This window comes from Ascaphus truei, chromosome 9 (genome assembly GCF_040206685.1).
Source record: "Ascaphus truei isolate aAscTru1 chromosome 9, aAscTru1.hap1, whole genome shotgun sequence".
NCBI lineage: Eukaryota > Metazoa > Chordata > Amphibia > Anura > Ascaphidae > Ascaphus > Ascaphus truei.
In genome coordinates, this window is record NC_134491.1 from 3,010,753 (window position 1) to 3,036,970 (window position 26,218).

General features: G+C 46.5%; 1 long non-coding RNA gene across 1 annotated transcript in view; it reads left to right on the forward strand.

Annotated features, from left to right (window-relative positions):
* LOC142502233 (uncharacterized) overlaps positions 1–25,395 on the forward strand; it is a 93,901-nt gene extending 68,506 nt beyond the window's left edge. Inside the window, exons 2-4 of the long non-coding RNA XR_012803685.1 lie at positions 17,741–17,853; positions 19,435–19,514; positions 25,136–25,395. This is a non-coding gene — a long non-coding RNA (uncharacterized LOC142502233). The remainder of the gene's footprint in view (positions 1–17,740; positions 17,854–19,434; positions 19,515–25,135) is intronic.
* The last annotated feature ends 823 nt before the right edge of the window (positions 25,396–26,218 follow it).

Consider the following 26,218-nt stretch of genomic DNA (forward strand, 5'->3'; position numbering starts at 1 on the left):
AACCCCTGGAAGATTGGCCCCCCCTACCCTTATTTTGCGTAGTGGAGCATGGGTATCGTAGACTTTTAAGAACTCGGATTGGAAATAGTTGAGCGCAGAATCAGGGTCGGGAATTAAATCGATTCTGTGCCATGGGCAGTTGGTAAGGTCATCCAGAAACTGTTGTGGGTTAAAGTTTTTAAATGTTCTAGTGAGGAGAACTTTAGGGCTTGAATGGGGCGTTTTAATTTTCCTTACACAGTACACTATTGCATGGTCACTGAAAATGTCAGGAAGGATGCCAGAGGATTGGATTCTGCTGGGGTTTGAGGAGAGAATCCAGTCTAGCAAGGAATGGTTATGCGATTTCAGGTTTGTCCGTGTGGGTTGGGAAATGAGTTGCGATAGGTTAAGTGACTTGAGTTGTATCTGGATTTTATGGTTTTTAGGGTCAAGCCAGTTGAAGTTGAAATCCCCAAGAACTAGCAGCTCACTCTTCTCGTTCAGAGAGGAAATGGAGCCAAGAACTTGGGTGATATCAGTCAGGGATTGTAGAGGGGCTTTAGGGGGCGGTAGATGCCAGCGAGCAAGATGGGCTTAGAAAAGGGGAGGCAGATTTTGCCAACTAGAATTTCAAAAGAGCGTGGGCTTGGGGGGCAATTTAACAGTGTAAATTGTAATGTGTCTGCAATATAAAATAACACCCCTCCTCCTCTCTTTGACCTATCTCTCCTAAAAATGGAGTATCCCTGAATGGCGATATTTGCATCAGGGGTTTTATGGGTTAGCCATGTTTCTGTAAGAACGATGGCTTTGGGATTATGCATAAGACACCATGCCCTTAGTTCGTCCAGTTTGGGCAGCAGGCTCCGAATATTTATATGGGCGACAGATAGCCCTTTTTGGAATTTAAAGGTGGAATTCTCAGGGGCATGGGACAGATTTGAAATGGGAGGACCTGGGTTAGGTTCAATATCACCTGATAAAGAGAGTAATAGTATGAGCAGAAATTTGGATAGTTGTTTGCAAGTTGTAAATTTGTGGTGTTTGCCATTAGAGTGAGCAGTGGTTGGTGTGCTGGTTTTTAGAGTTCTCCACCAACATTCAGTAGATAGTGAAAGGCTTTTGAGTAGTCCAGGGTGTATGGTGATGTTGGGTGTGGGCCAGGATGGAGGAGTTTGTAGTGTATAGAGGGAGTAACATCTCCATGAGGCCAGGAGAAAGAAAAAAGTTAAGGTACATAGCAGGTTCATGATGCCAGAGGTAGGCAGTGCTGCATGGAGCTGTTGTGAGTGTGTGCAGACTAAACAGCAGGGGTGTGCCTGTTCCTTGTCAAATGTTTTGCTGCTTTGCAATGCTAGTCAGTTCTGAGTTTCAGTGGGCTGAGTTGGTGTGGGAGTTATATTTGTGCAGTCAGTTTTGGGAGAGGCTGCAGTGAAATAAGTTGTAAAGGGGTGTGGGGTTAAAATATGCAGGTTAACAAGCATGGGATCAAAGTGTGGTCATATAAGCTCACCGTTTGTTGCCTTGAGTAAGAGTTTGTAGAAAGGATGCAGTCCCTAGTCACCTCTAGTCAAACTATAGTCTAACTATTATTGTCACTTAAAATGATCACTTTAAATGTGTCACTCTTAAGATGCCAATGCTACCTTGCCAATGCAAGGGGAATATGTGTTTTATACATCTAAAGCAGTCACATGACCCTCCCCCCGCCCCAATAAATCAGCTTGTTCCAGTTGGTCAATTAACAACACAGAGTTAAGAGGGGAAAAAAAACACCTTTTGATATTCAAACATACCAAACTTATCAATGCTTAAGGCCACTGAGTAAATCTTTTAAACAGGACTTGCACATCAAGGGACATACCAAACTTATCAATGCTTAAGGCCACTGAGTAAATCTTTTAAACAGAACTTGCACATCAAGGGACATACCAAACGTATCAATGCTTAAGGCCACTGAGTAAATCTTTTAAACAGGACTTGCACATCAAGGGACATACCAAACTTATCAATGCCCTAGGCCACTGAGTAAATCTTTTAAACAGGACTTGCACATCAAGGGACATACCAAACTTATCAATGCTTAAGGCCACTGAGTAAATCTTTTAAACAGGACTTGCACATCAAGGGACATACCAAACTTATCAATGCTTAAGGCCACTGAGTAAATCTTTTAAACAGGACTTGCACATCAAGGGACATACCTGTGAAGAGAATGCAATTAGATCCATTTCATATCAGCTGAGATTATTGGTCTTGCATGAAGAAAGTAAATATATAACTATAGTCTAACTATTATTGTCACTTAAAATGATCACTTTAAATGCATCACTCTTAAGATGCCAATGCTACCTTGCCAATGCAAGGGGAATATGTGTTTTATACATCTAAAGCAGTCACATGACCCTCCCCCCGCCCCAATAAGTATGTATATCTTTATATAGCGCATAGCAGGTACATACACATGACATAATATTATAATACAATGGGAATAAGCGCTTCAGACATAAAACAACAGGGGAAGGAGTCCCTGCCCCAAAGAGCTTACAATCTACCATATGAAAGAAAATCCTTTCCAGGTCAGGCCCTGATTTATAAAGAGCTCAGTTACAGTCTTGTCCGTAGCAGAGTCCAACTTACACAGGCCGGCTTGTAAAGAGTTCATTTGCCAAACAGAAGGGCATTTTGTTATCATTGACTTGAAGCAGATAGTTGCAGAGTTCATATGCTGAGAATGTAAATGATATACAATCTATAATCAGAGGATTGCCGAACACTATGAGACATCTACAAACAGGGGGAGCAAGGTTATAATTCGTCTATTCAAACCTGAGAAAATGTGAAATCCCCCCACAATGTCCCACGGACATACAGTAAATACAGAGAGTAGCCTTGCACACCTTAAAAAGTACTAATATCAGCAGTATACTTGCTCTTAATGTACCGGTGCTCCGTGGTTCAGGGAAACAACCTGTCTGTTGTAGTTTCAGAGTATATGAAAGAAATTGGAGGATCCAGGGCACTTCGGATTTACAGACAAAAATAATAAATTCTTCTCTGCAAATCCGAAGTGCCCGGGATCCGCCAGTTTCTTCCACGGACATACAGTACATATTGAAATGAATGTTTTCACTCTCCATCCCGTTTATTTTGTGAGCTCTATGGGTCCAGGGCCCGTAACTACTTCTGTATTCTGTAATTTTATTGTTATGGTCTGAATATATTTTGACACTTCATAAATAAATTATAATAATCGAAGGAATATATACACACACACGCGGCCAAATAGAGTCCTTCTTAGTATATTTCTTGACACCGTCTGCCCCTCCCATCTCACTCTCTCCTCTGAGATGACTGATCAGACTGGTGTGTCTGTAAATTTAAGTTACAAGAAGTTATCCTTAGTATGTGACTCTTAGTTACAATTAGCATCATTGCTGTGACATGTTTGCGTTTGAACGAATGAATATACATAGCAGAGTTTGGAGCGAATCACTTGTACTATAATGTGTCCTTTTTAATGTTTCTCTTCACTTCCCTGCTTTTCTGCTCATTATTTAATTGCCGTTAATCTGCGTTGAAATCTTGGGTCAAATATTTGAAGCCTGAAAAATATTTCCTAAATATGATAATAAAAGTTGCTTATTCCACCTCCAAACGACATTATTTAATACTAATAGTTCTCCCAGTTTATCACATCCATGGTTATGTGGATATATATTGGGTTATTAATGAAACTGTAATAGTGCCCATCACAGCACATTGACTTCAGTGAGTATCCGTTCGGTAATGCCCTGATCGGCACTATTGAATGAATAAGCTCCTTTGTATAATAACTTGTCACCAAAACGCTGGTATTTGGAGGGGCGGAGGGAATATTGACGCGTGAACCCCTTTCCTGCCAGATAGGCCAGCAGCAAAGGGCTTAAATACAGAAATAAGTGCTGTTGATATTGGTATTATGAACCAGATGAATCCTGTCCTTCTTATCTCTCGTTTAATGTATTTCTATCTTTCCCAGACTTTGCCATTTCACTGGCTCTTTCCCTCGCTTTCTTACTCTGTACAGTTCTACTTGTGGCCTCTCTCCTCCTCTCACTTCTCTCCTCTCCTCCTCTCATTTCACCAGTCATTGCCGAACCTCACCTAGGGCTCATGCTAACTTCCTGCTCATCCTGCATGCTACCCAGTCCTCGCGGCTCCATTGCTAGGTGATGTTGCTCCGTCCACGTGCAGTATCTGATGGTCAGCCATTGAGCATGAGGTGCTCCAAAGACCAAAGTACATGCATGTAGGTACTATCCATCCAAATGTGTGTATATATATATATATATATATATATATATATATATGTGTGTGTGTGTGTATGTATGTATGTATATATATATGTGTGTGTGTATGTATGTATGTATGTATGTATATATAGGTACTTCCCACCTTTATGTATATACCTGTGTATGCGGCTGGGTGAGTGAGGCGGGATGATGCTGGGTGAGGCGGGATGAGGCTGCGTGAGGCGGGATGAGGCTTGGTGACGCGAGATGAAGCTGTGTGAGGCGGGATGAGGCTGCGTGAGGCGGGATGAGGCTTGGTGAGGCAGGATGAGACTGGATGAAGCAGGGTGAGGCGGGATGAAGCAGGGTGAGGTGGGGTGAAGCAGGATGAGGCGGGGTGAAGCAGGGGGAAGAGCGGGGTGAATTGGGATGAGGCGGAGTGAGGCAGATGAAGTGGTATAAGGTGGAATGAGGCTGGGTGAGGCTGGATAATTCGGGATAATGCTGGGTGAAGCTCGGTGAGGCGGGATAAGGCGGGTTGATTCGGGATGAGGCTGGGTGAGGCGGATGAATCTGGGTGAGTATAAGGAATCGGGGGCCACGTCTCCTGCGACGTGACCCCTCCTTACCCACTACCAATACTGCAGCTACTGCTGCCTCATCGCTACCCCTGCCGGCGCGCGGCACTTCCTGCTACTCACGCCGCGGCCGCCATCTTGGATTCTCGCACTGGCGTTACAGAGCCTGCCTCCGCCACCCCGCTCAGCCCGGGAGTTCTTGCCACGCCTCCTGTACTCTCAGCTGAGCCCTGTTACTCCCAGCCTCTCAGGAGCTGCTCCTCGTCACGCCCCCGTCTGGATTGGTGGATACTGCTTTAAATACCCTGCTCTGTCACTTCCTCCTTGCTCTGCATAGCTCCTTGCTTCCTGTGTAGCCTGGAAACTGTGTCATGCTCCTTTTTGTCTTTACACCTGCAGATTTGTACCGGCTTGTGTGACTACTTTCTCTGGCTCCCGACTTCGGCTTACCCATCACGATTCTTACCTCTCAGACCCTTGGACATGGAAACGGATTTGACTACGGAACTCTCTATACTCCTGAACTCGCCAAGTACAACGACTATTCTGAATCTTAATCCAGGCCTGGCCACGCTACAACCACATCCCGGACCCACTCCCTCTGCTGTCAGTGTGTATATTCAACATCCCACCTCAGTACAGGGGACTGGCCTGGTCTGCGGGCTGCACAGCGTGACATTATGCAGAGCCCAACAGAAACAGACCTGACTGAGGTGGGCCAAATAATCAGGGGACTTGCGCTTTGCATTGATACTTTGGGAACTCAGATCTCAAGCCTGGTACAACAGCTTTCCCAGCTTTCACTACAGCCTATTCCGCCACCGGCCCCAGCCGCGTAGGGTGGCAATCGGCCATCAGAACTCAGGATTCCTACGCCTAAAGCATATGCGGGTGACCCTCTAGCCTGTCGTGGGTTTTTGAACCAATTTTAAATATAGTTTGAGATTTCTCCCAGCCTGTGCCCCACCGGACGCACCAAGATAGCCTATGTTTACTCTCTTTTAACAGGGGGCGCCTTGGCATGGGCCTCTCCCTTCTGGGAGTTGCGTGCGGAAATCACCCAGGATTACCAGCTCTTCCGCCAAGAATTCCAGCAGGTATTCGATATTCCCGCCCGCAGAGATACTGCCGCGTACTTCTCTTGTTCCATTGTCTCAAGGTCGTAGGTCCGTAGCCAAATACGCATTGGAATTCCGGACTGTCGCGGCGGAGATGCATTGGAACCAAGAAGCCCTTATTGCTGTGTTTTAGCAAGGTTTGGACGATTCTGTAAAGGATGAACTTGCAGTCCAGCCCAGGCCCCAGGGATTGGAGGAATTGATCGCACAATGCATACGAGTGGATCAGCGCCTTCAACAGCGCCTGTCATGAACGCCAGCGTCCCAGAATTTTCTCTTCTGACCCTATTCTTCCCAGGTCCTTCCCAGCTATTCACCCTGTTCTAGATGCTGTGGAACCCATGCAGATTGTCAGTCGAGTTCCGTAATACCGACAGGACTGCTGATAGAACCCCTGACCGGACTGCCGAAAGGGCTCGTCGCCGGAATGAGGGCCTTTGCTACTACTGTAGATCTCCTGAGCATACGGTACGTTTTTGTCCTTTAAGGCCCAAAGAACAAACATGACCAATGGGGCAAGAGGAACTCATTTTGGGGTCAATATCTTCTCACCCTATATCTGAAAAGGAACTCCCTAAGAGAATTATGCTTCCAGTCTCGTTTGAAGGTCCGAATTTTCTCGTAACCACCGCCACTTTTCTTGATTCAGGATCCGGTGGTAACTTTGTGGATCAAGATTTTGCTACTCATAACAAAATTCCGCTCCTCGCTAAGAAGTCGCCGATTGGCCTCGAGGCTATGGATGGTCATCCTTTGCAACCTGCCTTCATCACGTTAGAGACTCTTTCTCTCACCCTTTCTGCCGGTACTCATACCGAAATCATATCCTTTGACGTGATGCACTCTCCTGCCGTTCCAGTTATCCTAGGATTACCCTGGCTACAGCAGCACAACCCACGCATTGATTGGAGGGATGGCAAGACAATTCAGTGGGAGCCAGAGTCAGACGCCTCACCTTTGCCGGTCATTTCTCCTACCACAGTCCTTGCGGGAGTGGAGACGCCCCCGGCTAATGATTCCGCTCTTCCTGAAGTATATGCGGATTTCATCGACGTGTTTAGCAAGACACAATCGGAGGTTCTACCTCCTCACAGACCTTATGATTTCCCCATTGATCTGGTTCCCGGCGCTATTCTTCAGAAATGTATGTCCTACCCCATGTCTCTCCCTGAAACTGAAGCCATGGCAGCATACATCAAAGAAAACCTTGAAAAAGGATTAATTCGTAATTCTTCATCCCCCGCTGGTGCCGGTTTCTTTTTTGTCAAAAAGAAAGACGGATCCCTGAGACCATGCATTGATTACCGAGGGCTCAATCTCATCACAGTCAAGAATCGATACCCCCTTCCGCTGATCTCTGAACTTTTTGATAGGCTTCAAGGGGCAAAAACAATTTCCAAGCTAGACCTCTAAGGAGCATACAATCTTGTTTGCATCCGAGAAGGCGATGAATGGAAGACTGCCTTCAATACCAGAAGCGGCCACTACGAATATCTTGTAATGCCCTTCGGCTTATGCAATGCTCCTGCTGTTTTTCAGGATTTTATGAATGATGTCTTCCGTGATGTTCTCAACTCTTTCGTAATCGTCTATCTGGACGATATCCTAATTTTTTCTAAAAATCTTCAAGATCATGTCCAGCATACCAGGCTCGTTCTCGCTCGCCTTCGTGTCAATAATCTCTATGCTAAGCTCGAGAAATGTCTTTTTCATCAAACCTCTACTGCCTTCTTAGGCTATATAATTTCAGATAAAGGATTTTCAATGGACCCTGAAAAACTTAAGGCTGTTTTGGATTGGCCTCAGCCCAACTCTCTCAAAGCAATCCAGTGTTTTTGGGCTTCTCCAATTACTAAAGGAAATTCATCCGAAATTTTCTACCACTATGGCTCCCATTACTGCCCTTACCAAGAAGGGAGCTGACCCGTCTGTATGGCCTCCGCAGGCCGTCTCGTCCTTCGAAACCCTGAAACAAGCTTTCGTCTCGGCACCCATTCTGCGACATCCCGATGTTAGTCTTCCTTTTACTTTAGAAGTTTATGTGTCTGATTGTGGTGCAGGCGCCATCCTGTCGCAGAGATTCTTCCCTCGAGATAAGCTTCATCCATGCGTTTTTTTTTCAAAGAAGTTTGCGCCCGCTGAAAAGAACTATGATGTCAAGATGTCCTTACAGGAATGGCGACATCTCCTGGAAGGCTCCCGTGAACCTATTTCTATATTGACCGATCATAAAAATCTTCTTTATATCGAAAATGCACGTCGTCTGGGGTCTCGTCAAGCCCGTTGGGCACTATTTTTCTCAAGATTTAATTATACTCTGCCTTATATTCCCGGTTCTAAGAACACAAAAGCTGATGCCTTGTCCCGACAATTTTCTCCTGAGGAAAGATCCGAAGAAACCCCTGAAACTATCGTACCCTCTAAGTTTATAATTTCCGCCAACTCATTTGACATTCTCGAAAAAATCGTTGAAGCTCAAACACAAATTCCGAGTGGTCTAGAGGTACCGGAAGGAACTCTTTATGCGGCACCCAGGTTTCATCAAAAGATACTAGAATGGGGCCACTCCGTCTGTTCAGCCGGCCATCCCGGCTTCAAAAGAACTTTGGATCATATCAAGCATACTTTTTGGTGGCCTAATATGGCAAAGATGGTTCATGAATTTACTAGTGCTTGTCCAGTATGCGCACAAAACAAGAGTCTTCATCAAAGACCCTCAGGCTTGCTCATGCCCTTGCCAGTACCTGAACGTCCGTGGTCACATATTTCAATGGATTTCATTGTGGATCTACCACCTTCCAGAGGGATGAATACCATTTTGGTCATCGTTGACCGTTTTTCAAAACAGGCCCACATTGTTCCACTCAAAGGACTTTCCTCCTCGCCCACCCTAGCTGATATCTTCACCAAGGAGGTGTTTCGCATCCATGGGATACCTACATCCATAGTCTCGGACCGAGGCACGCAATTTATAACGAATTTGGCGTGCTTTCTCCAAGAGGCTTGGCATGGCGCTATCCTTCTCGTCAGGTTATCACCCCCAGACTAATGGGCAAACTGAGAGACTAAATCAAACGCTGGAACAATACCTACGGTGTTTTATTTACGATTCCCATAATTGGGTTGATCTGCTACCTTGGGCAGAATTTGCAACCAATTCACTTCGTAATGAATCCACGCTCGAAACCCCGTTCTTCGTGAATTATGGTTTCCACCCAAGTCAACTGCCAATCTCAAACATTCCGTTAGGAGTGCCGGCGGCTGATGAACGGGTAACTACTCTTCAGGAGTCATGGATCAAGATCCAGTCCGCGCTTCTTAGCGCCGCTCAGAAATTCAAGTCTCAGGCAGACCACCGTCGTCAACAGGCCCCTAATTACAAGCCAGGGGACCGAGTTTGGCTTTCGTCCAAGAAAATCAAGTTGAAGTCTCCGACCCTGAAATTGGCACCCAGAATCTTAGGGCCTTTTCTGATCCAGGAACAAATCAATCCTGTGGCATTTCGTCTGCAACTTCCGTCTTCCATGAGGATTCCAAACGTATTCCAAGTTTCCTTGCTCAAGCCATTCATCCAGAGCAAACGGTTCCCTGCTAAGACCCATAAATCCAAACCAGTCACGGTCCAAGGACACCCTGAATTCGAAATCCAGACAATCATGGATTCCCGCGTATCCAGAGGAAAGAAACAATTCCGTGTTCACTGGAAGGGTTATGGCCCAGAGGAACTCTCTAGGGTACCCAAGGAGGACATCCATGCTCCAGTTCTCTTGGATCGCTTCCATAAGAAATTCCCACAGAAGCCTTGGATCGATCCTGAAGGGTGGGGGGGGTACTGTAAGGAATTGGGGGCCACGTCCCCTGCGACGTGACTCCTCCTTACCCATTACCAGTACTGCAGCTGCTGCTGCCTCTGCCCCTCATCGCTACCCCTGCCGGCGTGCGGCACTTCCTGCTACTCACGCCGCGGCCGCCATCTTGGATTCTCGCACCGGCGTTACAGAGCGCGCATCTATCCCTGGCACTTGTGATACGGGATGAAGCTGATTGAGGCAGGGCGAAGTGGGAGGATGCAGGGTGAATCGGGATGAGGCAGGGTGTGGTGGGATGAGGCTGGGTGAGGCAGGATGATATGGGGTGATTCGGGGTGTGGCTGGATGAGGCGGAATGAATCTTGGTGAGATGGGATAAGGTGTGGTAAGGTGAGATGAGGCGGGATGAGGTTGGGTGGAACGGGAAGAGGCAGAATGAAGCTGCGTGAGACGGGATAAGGTGGGGTGAGGTGAGATGAGGCTGGGTGAGGTGAGATGAGGTGAAATGAGGCTAGGTGAGATGAGATGAGGCTGGTGTGGTGGCATGAGGCGGGGTGAGGCAGGATGGGGCTGGGTGAGGCGGGGTCAGGCAGGGTGATTTGGGGCGAGGCTGGATGAGGCGGAATGAGATGGGGGTGAAAACAGGATGAGGAGGGGTGTGACTGGATGAGGCGGGATGATGTGGGAAGAGGCGGGGTGATTCGGGATGAGGCGGGATGAAGCACGGGTGAAAATAGGATGAGGCAGGGTGAGACGGGATGAGGCGGATGAGGCTGGGTGAGGCAGAATGGAGCTGCGTGAAGCGGGGTGATTCAGGATGAGGCGGGGTGATTCAGGATGAGGTGGGTGGGGTGGATGAGGTGGCATGAGGTGGGGGTGATTCGGGATGAGGCGGGGTGAGACGGGATGAGGCAGGGTGAGATGGGATGAAGCTCGGTGAGGCGGGATAAAGTTCGTGAGGTGGGGTCAGACGGGATGAGGTGGATGAGACTGAGTGAGGCGGGATGAGGCTGAAAGAGGTTTGTTGAGGCGGGGTGAAGCAGGATGATTCGGGATGAGGCGGGGTTAGGTGGATGAGGCGGGATGTGGCTGCATGAGGGTGGGTGAGGTGAAGTGAGGCTGAAAGAGGTGGGATGAGGCCGAGTGAGAAGGGATGAGACTCAGTGAGGCTGGGTGAGACGGCATGAGGCTGAGTGAGGCGGGATGAGGTTTGGGAGACTGGGTGAGGTGGGATGAAGCTGATTGAGGCGGAATGAGGCTGATTGAGGTGGGATGAGGCTGAGTGAGGCGGGATGAGGTTTGGGAGACTGGGTGAGGTGGGATGAAGCTGATTGAGGTGGGATGAGGCTGAGTGAGGCGGGATGATTCGGGGTGAGGCGCGATTAGGCTGGGTGAGGTGGGATGGGGCGGGATGAGATGGGATGCAGCGGGATAAGGTGGGACGGGATGAGGCGGAACGGAACGGGGAAGGACGCTATGCCACTTCTTTTCTGGAGGACTTGAAACCATCCCAGTACTTTTATATTTGCTTCAAGCTACAACCGGCCTGGAAATAGGACGTATTGTACTGCGCGACCGTGCACGCACAGACACCTCCCATCATATTGCCAGTGAAATGCGTGAGAAGAAGTGAAGTCCATCATAGAAAATGATCAGAAGGGAGGCTCCATGATGGCCAAATCTACCCCGATTAGTAAAAACACAGCCGAATTTACACACGGGATGAGTGGGCGTCGTGGTGGCCGCAATAAATCTGTGTCTGGGGATAAACCTTCCCACTTATTTCTTCAGCTGAAATGATACACAAACCATCACACTTCCTTGTTTCTCTCACTGAATAGGGCTTTTGTGGGGTTTGTAGCATAGCCGGAAAAGTACCGGTAAAATAAAGCCTCCGTGTAGAAGGGGTTAATTTCCTTCTTAGCCAGACACTGACTCGTTAGCCATAGTTTCTGAAGCAGCCCAAGCGTGGGTGGGGGATGAGGGGGTGCTGTGGTGGGGATTTTAGTAGCTGAAAATGTTTCCTATGGTTCCCGTTGCCTCAGCAACCAGCGCTCAGTGTGTACGTGTTCAGAATGGATGTGTGAGGACCACAGCACATCGGTCAATACCTGCAGTAACCAGGCACAGGCTGCCATGTCCTCGGGTTTAACTCTTACAGCGCTGGAGAGTATGACAGCGAGACAATGCAAATTGATGTTGATTGAGATCACCCTCGTTTTGACACCCAAATTAACGTGAAGTGTTAGCAAACTTCCCAATGCCACATGTAACGTCACTAATCAAAGATGGCTGCATCCTAACCCATGTGGGAAAAGGGAATTTATCATCTTTTCTTTTTTATATCTATTTGTACCTACCTGTTTAGGGTCTTGCATAGTGTTGCAATGCTCCCTTCTAGGAGGCAAGATTTTAAGGGGTGACAATGTTTTTGCTTAAATTGTGCTTACAGTTGACACAGTGTTGCACATTTTGCAAGCCCGAGTCCCAGCCCCAAAGAGCTTGCAATCAAAATTTGGTGCTCAAGGCACAGGGAGATAAAATGACTTGCCCAAGGTCACAAGGTCTTGACATTGGGATTTTACCCACTAAACTACTTAGGAAAGCAAGATAAAGGTCTGCATGAAAATGCCTATATCACACGTTCATGACTCTCCCCTTAAAAGTGTCTACTGTCTCTTCCTCAGCCAGCGATGGGGTCACGGGGTAACAGGGTAACAGAGTGCTTGCGATTTTCAACCACTGAAAATACAATACCCTGTCCACTGGCTTCCTGGTCCCAGATGCCAAATTAACAGCTGCCATGTACGCGTGGAATGTAGACTAATTCCACCACAATTAAGCTGCAGCTCATTAGTGGACCAGTAACGTTGCTTTTGGGAACATATAAAGTGAGAAGTATTATAACTGTCGGCAACACGTAGCTCTGCTGATATCTGATTATTTAACATGCATCAGAAAAACAGGAGTGATGTAACAGATGGGGGAGCTTCAGAGGCCTGCGTGCTGTATGTAAAAATGCATATAACACCCATATTCATTGTATAGCATGAATTTTTCCTTCAAGCTATTTGAAGGTTTATTGTTAGTTATTTTATTTATTGTGTTTCACTGAAAACGCACATCTCATCCTTTTGTATCCTACATTGATTTTCTTCTCGACATTTTCATGGCTGACAAACTGTACCATATTAGAGCCCAGTTCTATGTTTCTCATCTTCTTAAACAACAAAGCATGCAGCGCTACACTTTCTGCAGTGTTTTCCCTCACACACAGGACAATATGTTCGAATAAGAATATGGAAGTGACACATAGGCCAAACAAATCTGTCCCACTGTCTCATCGTGTTCGTAAACTGGTTTCATTGAATGGGTCAGTTTCAGATGGAGAACAATTGGTGTCAGAAAACAAAAACAAATCAACAATAACAGCAAATATAATAACGCAAAAATAAGGCATTTCTCTGCTAGGTCTGAACTTGCTACTTTATATACGAATACAAGCCGCCATTTTCTGCAGATACATTCAAGATTTATGTATCACTGCGCAGAAGTAGGCATTCTTTTATTTAGAGTAATGTATAAATGTAATATGTTCTACCTTCAACTTATTTGCCTCTGCAGTCAATACAATAAGTGGTCATGTAAAACAATGAGAGAGTTTAGGGGAGATGTCACCTGACACGTGATAACCACGTTACCTGACACGTGATAACCACGTCACCTGACACGTGATAACCACGTCACCTGACACGTGATAACCACGTCACCTGACACGTGATAACCACGTCACCTGACACGTGATAACTGGATGCATCTATTGCTGCCATGTTCCCCATTTTGTGTGCGGCAAATTAATCTCCAAGCCTAAACTGGTGATAAAACAAGCTCAGATGTTGGTATTCCTTGTAATGTACCTGATGTAATGTGGTATTCCTTGTACTGTAAAAGAATAAACAATAGGGGAGCACACAATGAGCAATAGAAAACAGACAAAACAATGTTTGCACGCATTAAATGGATACTGGAATTCTCCCTGCTGTTTGAGTACCCAGAGTAGAGCTCAACGGGATTTCCTAGTCAAAGCACTAGCAATGGTGCAGACAGTAGTGAGTAATGGCGAGATGAAGATACATGTAAAATAAGTATATTATTCACACGGCCGTGTGTGAGTAGCAATCCTGCAGTAGGTCTCTTGTCCGTGGGTTTCTAAATTGAATGTCTATATTCTGGTTCTGATTCCCCCTCAGTGGCCACGTCTAGGAATGGTGGTCTTCATCTCGGTGTAGGTATGTGCAGAGAAAAATCCAACTCAGTGTAAATGAATGAATGTATTACATATAAAAGGGTAACTCCACACTTACATATTAGTATGCCCGCATCAGCACCTGCATCAGCACCTGCATCAGCACCTGCATTAGCACCCTCATCAGCACCCGCATCAGCACCCGCATCAGCACCCTCACCAGCACCCGCATCAGCACCAGCATCAGCACCCGTACCAGCACCCGCATCAGCACCCGCACCAGCACCTGCACCAGCACCTGCATCAGCACCCGCACCTGCACCTGCACCGGCATCACCACCCGCATCAGCACCTGCATCAGCACCCGCATCAGCACCCGCATCAGCACCCGCATCAGCACCCACATCAGCACCCGCACCAGCACCTGCATCAGCACCTGCACCTGCATCAGCACCTGTATCAGCACCCGCATCAGCACCTGCATCAGCACCCGCATCAGCACCTGCATCAGCACCCGCATCAGCACCCGCATCAGCACCCGCATAAGCACCTGCACCAGCACCTGCATCAGCACCCTCATCAGCACCCGCATCAGCACCTGCACCAGCACCCGCATCAGCACCAGCATCAGCACCCGCATCAGCACCTGCATCAGCACCTGCACCAGCACCTTCATCAGCACCTGCATCAGCACCAGCACCTGCATCAGTATCCGCATCAGCACCTGCATCAGCACCCGCATCAGCACCCGCATCAGCACCCGCATCAGCACCTGCACCCGCATCAGCACCTGCATCAGCACCCGCATCAGCACCCGCATCAGCACCTGCATCAGCACCCGCACCCGCATCAGCACCTGCATCAGCACCCACATCAGCACCTGCATGAGCACCTGCATGAGCACCTACATCAGCACCCGCATCAGCACCCACATCAGCACCTGCACCCGCATCAGCACCTGCATCAGCACCCGCATCAGCACCCGCATCAGCACCTGCATCAGCATCAGCATCATCACCCGCATCAGCACCCGCATCAGCACCTGCATCAGCACCTGCACTCGCATCATCACCCGCATCAGCATCAGCACCCGCATCAGCACCCGCATCAGCACCCGCATCAGCACCCGCATCAGCACCCGCATCAGCACCCGCATCAGCACCTGCATCAGCACCCGCACCAGCACCCGCATCAGCACCTGCACCATCACCCGCACCTGCATCAGCACCTGCACCAGCACCCGCATCAGCATCTGCACCCGCATCAGCAACTGCATCAGCACCCGCATCAGCACCTGCATCAGCACCTGCACCCGCATCAGCACCTGCATCAGTACCTGCATCAGCACCTGCACCAGCACCTGCATCAGCACCCGCATCAGCACCTGCACCTGCATCAGCACCTGCATCAGCACCCGCATCAGCACCCGCACCAGCACCCGCATCAGCACCCGCATCAGCACCCGCATCAGCACCTGCATCATCACCCGCATCAGCACCCGCATGAGCACCCGCATCAGCACCTGCATCAGCACCCGCATCAGCACCCGCATCAGCACCCGCATGAGCACCTGCATCAGCACCCGCATCAGCACCCGCACCCCTGCGGGGTCTGTTTGTAGCTTGTGACTCAAGATTAGTCCCCACTTCCGCGTCCGGATTCTGGGGTCGTGACGTTAGCTTCAGCAAGTCCCCTACTGTGGCCGTCTGCAGTCAAATTCTCTGACCACTAGACCACCATTCCAAGACGTGGCCACTGAGGGGGAATCAGGACCAGAATATAGACATTCAATTTATAAACCCACGGACAAGAGACCTACTATAGGATTGCTACTCACACACGGTCGTGTGAGTTATATACTTATTTTACATGTATCTTCATCTCACCATTACTCACTACTGTCTGCACCATTGCTAGTGCTTTGACTAGGGAAATCCCTTTGAGCTCTACTCTGGGTACTCAAACAGCAGGGAGAATTCCAGTCTCCATTTAATGTGTGCAAACATTGTTTTGTCTATTTTCTATTGCTCATTGTGTGCTCCCCTATTTTTTGTTCTTTTGCATGTTTTGAGGATCCGGGATTGATCCTGGTGGGGTTTAGCCTCAGGAAGAGACTCATTCTCTGGGGGCACCCTGCATACCCCCACGAAGGTAGTATCTTTCTGGTATTGTATTTGTTTTTACATTTTTACACAACACTGAGTTAGTGCCCAGGTATTTCTTCTTTTTTATTCATTGTATTGTACCTTTACCCACCCCTATACCCCCAATAAATATTCAAATACTATACAAACAGCAATACTAGCCAATACACCCATTGATTGCCATTGTGCCTCAATGGGATCAAAGAAACCCCTAATAGCAATGAATGGGCATGTAGGAGGACGTGCGCAGAGGTATGCAAGGGAGACTTGTTAAGGTGAAATTAAAAAGGCTTTTATTGCGCCTGTTCCTTTAACATAAGAAAAAACATCCAAACATATTCAAAAAAGGGGTCAAACAACGCTTCTGTTCAACTTGGGAGTATTTCTAGTGAAACCTATGCAGTCCACAACTCCCTTTAGATAAGAATGTCTCCCAGCCCCAAACATATATCGTGATATGTGCAGATATACCAAAAGTCTTATAAAGGAAAGTCTTATCTGTTTCTTGCAGTTGGAGGGAAAGTCTTCTCTTTTCCTGGGTTGCTGCCTTTTTCCTCAGGCTATGTCAGCATTCAGGTTTAGAGGTTCTTTCCCCTGTGTCTTGCAGGCAGCGTGCTGTTTCTTCTGGCAGGCTTCAAGACATCTGTCAGTATGGTCAGTCCCACAACTTGTGAGACTCAGGACCAATCTCACATCCTGTCTCAAAGACAGGCTTTTCTAAGAACCCTAATCAGGCAGGTGGTGTTGGTTAATTGACTACCAGCAGTTAACCACCACACTGCTGGATTAGAGGCACATTTCCTGAACAGGGATAACTCCCCTGTTACAGAACACACTACAGTACAGTAATGGGCGAAATCCCTACTATCCAGATCTGGATAATAGCGCATTTGCTCATTAAAAATAAAACATTATCCAGGCAGCATAAAGTAAATTAAAGTAGTGCTTACCCCTGCCAGGATGAAGGCCGTCCTCATCTTCCTCCGTGTCTTTCGTGGGCAGCAAAATTCAAATTAAAAAACTAACTACTGGCCACTAACCCCTTAATTACCTTAGCGGTTAGTAATCACTATAGTATTTAAAGGGTTAAACCCCCCCCCCCCGCACCCCTGGGTACTCACCCAGGAGGCCTAACCACCCTCCCCGCAGCAACTACTCCACTCCCTCTACCCCCATCACCACACATGCAAATAGGCAAAGGCACTAATAGCCAAAACTGGCTAATAGCACGTTTGCCCATTTGTTTGCAAAACAAAAGAAATACACAATAAAATGACATTGGCATAACAGTACACTTGCCAATAAACCGATTGATTGCGACTGTGGTGACTGTGGTAAACCAGGCCCACAATATGGGCATGGATTGCCACAATGGCAATGAATGGGTAAACTACAAAAAAACATAACAAAGATACAATACATTACAATGAAATAAAAACAAGCATTTGCCAAAGAAATTGCATTGCTTGTCATTGTGTTTATCTATACCCTGAAAGGAGCATAGATAAACATATTGGCAGTCAATGTGCATCCTAAAAAAAATACATAATTACATAAAATACAATCAATGTGTTTCTTACCTTTGCCAGGATTCACCTTCCTCATCGAACTACAGCACAAACTCTTGACCCGAGGCACAATGACCCTCATCACCATGATGGACAGAAGTCCATGATCCTCTGTTGATTGCAGAGGAGGCCGGGTGAGTAGTTTTGTTTCCTTTCTTCCTTCTTTCTTCTCTCCTTTGTAGTCCAATTGGTCCAGTAGATTTTGATCCAACGGCTTCTTGGGCTCAAATGAGACATGACAGGCCTTATATAAGGCCTGTGACGTCACATTTGATTGACAAATGGTACACCAACCCAATCCGATGATGTACCATGTGAGGGCTTCCATTTTTGACATCATCTTAAAGGTAGGGAAGCCAGCCAATCAGGAAGGATATAATTCCCTCCCTTTATGATGATGTAACTTCAGAAAAACAAAATGGAAGCCATCACATGGTACACCAACCAATCGGATTGGTAGATATACCATGTGATGCCTTTCCTTTTTTGGAGTGATGTGACATCAAAAAGGGAGGGAAGATAGTCAATCAGGTAGCATGCCTCCCTCTCTTTTTAATGACGTAATTTCACTCCAAAAAAGGAAAGTCATCACATGGTATATCTACCAATCCGATTGGTTGGTGTACCATGTGATGGCTTCCATTTTGTTTTTTCTGAAGTGAAGTCTTCTTAAAGGGAGGGAAGCATATCTTTCCTAATTGGCTGGCTTCCCTCCTTTTAAGATGAATCACATCATGAAAAAAAAATGGAAGCCATCATATGGTACATCATCAAATTGGTTTGGGGGGTGCACCATTTGTCAATCAAATGTGACATCACAGGCCTTATATAAGGCCAGTCAAGTCTAATTTGAGCCCTCCACAACCCTCTCGGTAGGCATAAACACAGACGACGGGCCAAATACCACCTTCATCCACCCGCTCTACCCCCAATAAACCGGGCACTGGTATTTAACCCCTTCATTACCTTCGCGGTTAGCCTCTAAGGTAATAAAGCAGTGTGTAAATGTATTTTTATTACATAGGATTGAAACAAGGTGTCTCCGGAGCTGGTATTAATGCGGGGCAGCTCCGGAGACACCCAGCTTCAATCCGATGCAGGAAAAATACTTTTTTTCTTCAGTCACATCGCGATTCCTATCGTGCCACCCTTCAGGTGGCGAGATCAGAACCTGTGAGTTGCTTGCGAGTCGCAGCCGCGGTGTGATTTTTGGAGCTACTAGAATAGCCTGATTTCACAAAAAAATGCGAGTTTGAGCACTTTTTGAGCTCCTGCTCGGTTTGTCGGAGCGGGAGTGCGACCGATCGGGGAGAAGCACTTCTCGAGCGAGTTTGGCATGTTATCGGAGCCTTCTGAATAGCTACACCTGAAAACTCACTCGAGAAGTGCCTAAAATTCTTGATACGTCACTTAACGAAACTACTAGAATAGGTTCATGTTTCTGTTTTTCTCACAAGACTTTTGACCCCTCCGCTGCTGGCTGATCCTTTCACTGTGGAATAAAATATGGCAGATTCATAGCAAATTGAATCTGCACAGGGTTACATTCGCAGTCTGGAAAGGGGCAAGTCTCACCCACCCGTTTAGAATGAGTGGATTACAAAATCGCTGACTATTGCAGCTCTGTGTTATTTTAGTCTTTTAAGATTAGGTCCCGTAATTTTTAGCATTGTCGTGGCAATATCAAAACTTGTAACAGACTCAATCTATTTCAGAAATTTGGGGTTAATACAGCATGGATACGCTGTAACACCTCGAGATTACTCCAGGAGAAAAAAAACCAGCTGCATAAAATGTAAGTTCTATGTAACTGTTTTATATTGTACAAATACTGTATCTCGCTCCTTAGTAGCGAGTGTTCCTCAGTGGAACTGTGTCTCATTGTATTGTAGTTAGATTTGCAGTCTCACGCACTGAAAGTGAGATGCAGACACAGTGCAGCCTCACACACTCCAAGCGATCATAGGATTTTAATTACATTTTCACTGTTTCAGGTCCTTAAACCTTGACAAGCCTAGCTAGGTGATATTGTTTGTATGTATGTATATCCTTATTTATATAGCGCCATCCAGGTACATCACAGCAGTAATACAGGTGACATAGTAATATAACACATGGTGGGAATAAGCGCTTGAGACACAAAAGTAACATTTGGAAAAAGGAGTCCCTGCCCTGAAGAGCTTTCAATCGAACATGTAAGTGAGGACATACAGACAGTAGGAGGGTGTTCTGGTCAGTGCATCTGCAGATAAGATGTATCGTATCAGCCACAGAGCTACCCATCTGCTTCGTTACAGAGGTGTGATGTTATTGTTATGCATTGTGTTTGTGGCCGCCTGGCATGGAAAGGGTGTGCACACTGTGGCTATACTTTGCCTGTCTTCTATCTGTCCTCTCAGCCTAATAAATTAATAACCATTTACACCTGCTAATTCCAGCAGCTAAACTACAGAACCCCAGGCTGCTGTCCAACATCCCGCGTTGAAAATATAACATTACTCATTGCCAATAAGGAAACCAGATCTACTTGTTTCTAAGATCTGGAAGCTCTGTAGAAAAACAGTGAGAGCATAAATCCCCTATTGGTGCAACCCACTGAAGGAGTTATTGATCTGTGGTCAGGCGTGTCCAAACACTTTATCACTTTATACCAGCGGTGGCCAACTGCAGTCCTCAAGGTCCACCAACAGGACAGGTTTTCAGGGTTGCTGATTGAGCCATCTTTGCTGAAGCAGGGATATCCTTAAAACCAGACCTGTTGCTGGCCCATGGGGACTGTGAGGTACATGTTCCTGATGTCTCTGCCTGGGGGAGGAAAGTGCAGAGCTTTGAATCAGCTTAACCAAAGGCAAGCATCCTACCCCACTCACGTGTTTGGTTTCTTTCACTATGCTGCAGCAGAATTACAAAGTATGAGCTCACTGAGAACTTCCACAAACAAAACCCAGAGAGAAAATAACTCTGCCATAAAACCTCCTCCTCGCTACGTGTTCTTACTCCCAATCTCTGCATCTTCTCCGCATCGCTCCCAATCCTTCCTGTATCCCCTGATGCTGTATGCCATAAACCCCCCCCCCGCCTCCTGCCCGTGCCCATAAACTGCCTGTGCACAGATGCCGGGAGCTGGGAGAAGTCGGCAGCACAATTACAAATCTCCGAGTCCCTGTATCACTGCTAAGAAACGTGAGGAGCATGGACAAGCTGCAGCACTGCGGAGCCTGTCCAGCTGAGCGAGCGTGCGGTCACCGCCCCCAGCTGCCTCTCCTGCATGGCTTGTATGTAGGGGATTCCTGGCGTGTTCCGGGGGAACAGGGAACCGGGCAGCTAATAAATCAGCCATGGAGATAGGGGGGAAGTTATCTTGCACCAACAGACCCTATTTACCGTAGATACGAGTGTAATAAAATATGGTGGATTGTCTGCTTATTGTGGCCAGATAAAACACATTTGTTTGACGCCTGTTTTCTATGGGATAAGAGCACTATTATCCTAAATAATACTGTAAAAGGCAGCACAAGCATGGCTTATTGTATCAGATCTGCACTCTTCTCAAACATTATATACCCCGTCCCCTAATGCTTCCCGATGCTGCACTGCACTGTAGAAAAGGTACACTGTGCCTTATCTGTTAACAACTCTATATTACACCTTTCAGGCAGAGAGAGGAACTCGGGGGGGGGGGGGGGGGGGGGGGGGGGAGTAACACAAACAAGACAATTCTACTAATGATACCTCAGATTACTTCATTGTTTGAATGTGTTTCCTTTTAGCTAAGATTTTTCTTGTAAGATTATGGGGGGGGGGGTACATAAATCTCTAAAAACGGCATTTTGGTTTGAAGTTGGTGCTCAGAGAGTCATCTAAAGCAGGGGCGGCCAACTCCAGTCCTCAAGGGCCAACAGGTCAGGTTTTCAGGATATCCCTGCTTCAGCAGATGTGGTGCAGTCGAAGACTGGGCCACTGATTAAGTTACCTGTGCTGAAGCAGGGATATACCCAATACCTGGCCCTGTAGGTGGCACTTGAGGACTGGAGTTGGCCGCCCGTGATCTAAAGCATGTCTATTGCAATAAGACCCACACAGGTACTTTGCCCCTATAATTTCTCTCCGTGTATGTCAGAGCTGTGGAGGGGCTACTTACAGCCATAGAGATGTGATTACTTGACACCGCTTTGTAATGGGATGTATCTGGCACTCTGTTTAACAGATTTGATTCACATGTAACAAAAATACGACATGTTTGTAACATGATGTGGTACTAAATGAACACACGAGGGAAAGCAGTGAGGCACACATTTCAGGTTTCATACACAGCCTCCCATGTGCTGCAAACCTTGGGCTGTTCTTATTCTCCTGCGCATTGGGTCCTTGTAGTTTTTACTTTTGCATGGACACATGTATTCTGCCTGTACAGATGTCTCTTTGTCTCTGAGTGTGCCCTCTGAATTTCTGGTCATGGACATCCAGATGTTGCGGGTTCTTAAACCCATGTTTACTTGAATAATCCAAAGCCAAAAAGTCCATGAGACGATGAGTTAGAAAATCAGCATTCTGCCATAAATCTCTGCAGGGGCCTGTGCAGGGTGAGTATCGTGTAGTGGCGCCGCCGGGGAATATTGATATTGCAGAGCACGGAAACTGGAAACCTTCCCAAAGAATTGCAGCATACTGAGTAGCACGGCAACACATGGCAGCGCTTCGCAGGACAGCAAAGGGTTGTACAGCAAAATGTGGAGCATAGCAGTGCATGTGGGGACATTGGTGCACATCACTCTTTTGTAGTTAACACTGCCCCAACACTAAAAGCATTTCTAATGGAGGCTGATAGGACTACAGTATGCTTCTTGTGTGTATAAAGGAAGACACCTTATCTTTTAGCCTTGGTCCTTCCTTTACACACTCCAGATAACCAGGTAAAAGCAGAGCACAATATTTGAATATTATCAAAGACTTGGGATATTAGTGCAGCCGCAGCTCATGATAACCTTAGCACAGTAATATGTAGGAGGGGGGGGGAGAGATATAGAGATATCGATATATATCTATATCAAATTGTTACCCATGTACTGTGTAATCTTTAAAGATGCACTCACTCTGCTGCCAGAATCACTCTACTCTTTCCGAAATCTCTCTCCTTCCTTCCAATAAAATCCCACATCTCACACTCCATTCTTTTCCTCACTTTTAAAGCTTTACACTCTTCTGCCCCTCCTTACATCTCAGCCCTAATTTCTCGCTATACACCCTCCGGCTTCTTGCGTTCTGCTCAAGGATGTCTTCTCTCTACCCCCTTTTTATCTAAAGCCCTCTCCCGCCTTAAACCTTTTTCACTGACTGCCCTGCACCTCTGGAATGCCCTTCCCCTCAGTACCCGACTAGCACCCTCTCTAGCCACCTTTAAGACCCACCTTAAAACACACTTGTTTAACGAAGCATATGAATAGCACTGTGGCTAATACTATACACCTCACACATTAACCTTGGCCCCTTGCAGAAGCACTTACCAGAACGCCCTCCTACTGTCTCTGTATGTTCTTCCTACCAACAAATTTTACTAAGTCTATCTATGTATCTCCTGCTTTATCTATACGTGTGTGTGTGTGTGTGTGTGTGTGTGTGTGTGTGTGTGTGTGTGTGTGTGTGTGTGTGTGTGTGTGTGTGTGTGTGTGTGTGTCTGTGTGTGTGTGTGTGTGTGTGTGTGTGTAAGGCGACAAAAGACCTCCACTGTTAACATATAGCAAATAAAGAATATCACTTGTGAGCACATTCACATGTCTTAGGCCTTGCCCCCGCTGCCTACTACAGCGTCCGCCGCACGGATGAGAGCCCTCCCCTCAATGGCGCCAGGTGATTAGGCACGCCCCCCGGCGGTTCAGCCAATGAGGGCGAACCTGCCGGGTGACGTCATGGCCGCGCCCCCGTCACTCCCCCGCCACGCCCCCCCCCGGTCTCTCCTCCTGCAGTGAGCTGCAGACCGGGGAATCGGCTGAACGCGCCGCCAATATCGCGGGTGCGCGTTACAGCGGCGTGACCGGGGCCTTAGCCTTAGACAGGTCTGCAACCCTGCCTTTCATCATTATCACCTTGCATACAGCGCTCTCTGCAGCAAGGAATTCTGGGAAATGACATGCAAATGAGCACACAATGTGTCACCTTTTGCCTGAAATCCATTTGTACATGGAACCCTTATAAGCAAATAATAAATATATATATATATGTATATATTGTATAGAGAGAGATAGGAATTTGCAGAACTCACCTAATGAAATTCAATATGGAATGTATTTATATCATCTGGCAAAACACGCCTTTTTGATGTATATATATGCACTATATATATATATATATATATATATATATATATATATATACATTTTATTTGCTTATATGGGTTCCATGTACAATGGATTTCAGGCAAAAGGTGGCAATAAGGTGTGTGTGTGTGTGTGTGTGTGTGTGTGTGTGTGTGTGTGTGTGTGTGTGTGTGTGTGTGTGTGTGTGTGTGTGTGTGTGTTTGTGTGTGTGTGTGTTTGTGTGTGTGTTTGTGTGTGTGTGTGTGTATCTGTGCACAAAAAAAACAAAATAGAAAATAAGGGTAAAGGAAGGGTGCATACTGTCCAAAAAGATACAGAAAAGGGAAAAAAGCGACAGGCACTCCTATATGCAAAAAAGTGACATATGTATATACACACAATCCCAGTAAGCTCAGAACCCCAAAACCTACCACATCTAATAATGTGTCACGAGGAGTGCTACTGAGCCTGGCCAAATGTATACAATAAGCAGGTCCTAACACTAAGCAGGCCCCCCTCCCAGGGTTTAAGCTCACCCCACCCCATTTTTTAAGTGGCAGGTTTTTCATGTTTCTGTGTGGAAAGACCCACTGTCAGATTCTCCCTCCAGCAGAGGTAAATGAGAATGTTCACAATACTGGTCATGCCTTGATGAGGCTTGCAGGCTTATAACACTTTGGCCAAAGGGTTTAACTAAATGGCCCTTACTCAAGGGAATATCACTATGTATTTTTGTCACATTGGATGTAGCATTGGGCTTTTCTGTCTTCTGTTTTAAAGGGTGTTGTTGATAACAGATATAGGTACTCAAGCTAGTAGTGTGTACATACCAGACTTGAGCCCATTTCAAGAGGATAAAGTGCAGATGATTGTGAGACTGAGTCCTATGAACAGTTTCCACAATGACCGAGAAAGTTACTTGGCGGAAGATGCAAGAGGGTAGTTACCACTCTATTAACTCGTTACCGGTGGGGATCAACCTCCTAAAATCGTGTGAGTCTAACGGTGCCGTTGGAATCTCTGCACCGCAGACTCGTACTAAACAGCTGACAGTTCCTTACCCAGCATCCAGCGTTATCCGGTACAGGTTTACTGTAGCTGACTCCAAGCTGTTTCCTCTTAGATCCTGTATATGAACCTCATCAAGTGCATCAAGGTGTAACATACTGCGCAATGATGAATATGAAGCATCCGGCGGGAGAAGCTGATGGCTGTTAGCCCAAGGGACGTCTCTCACTCATGGCCGACCGTCTGGCTTCTCTCCTTTCCGTTCGGTTCTGCAAACAATAAGCTGCATATGCAGCTGTTAAGGACAGGTCCAAAAGAGGTCTCACCAGTAAAGCTTGGATGCTCAAAAGGAACACAAGGTCCCAAAATCGCCCTAGGGAGAACTCTTGAAAGCTTATCTTATAATATCAATTGTTTGTCCAAATAAAAAAGGGATCACCTAATACTGAATTACTCATTTACTCTGCACTATCGCAACTCTACTAACATGTCTATTTAATTGCTTATTCATAAACGTTTCTCTCTTTCTCAGTGTCTATCACTCTTTCTTTCTCTCACTCTTTTATTATGTTTTATTCTCACTCTCTCTCTCTCTGTCACTCTACCACTCTTACACTCAGTCTCTCCTGCACACTCTCTTATTATGTTATCAGTTTATACTTATTTTCTTATTTTATCCCTTTTATCAATGTTTCCAACGCGTTCTCTGCCCTGTACGGACTCCTCACTGTCCCTTCAATCTCTTTTACTGCTTTTATTAAATCTACGGAAGGCTCCTTTAGCATTCTATAGTTGCTGGGCCAACCCTGGCTGGGTCACCTGACCACTGATACAGACAGACACATGTGCCTCCCTGCCTGGGGCACTACACATTTAAGATGGTTGTACCTTTAAGTTATTCCTAGACACCACAGTTTGTGGTCACTGTTGCAGTACAGGGATTCCACCTGACCTCAGATTACCAACACAGTCTTAATTGTCCACATTCTTTTGACTGTAAAGATTTTAAAGAAGTTAATTCTTTCTTAAAGAAAGAATACCCCGTATGCTGTACCTAAACAAGAGATAAACTCCTATAATGTTCGTATCTTGCCTCTTGAGCATGTCAGGCCCTTTTTATTTGTTTTATGTTTCTGTAATGTTAAAAACATGATTTTTTCCCATCTCTAGCACCTGAGGTTACATAGGTTACACTTAA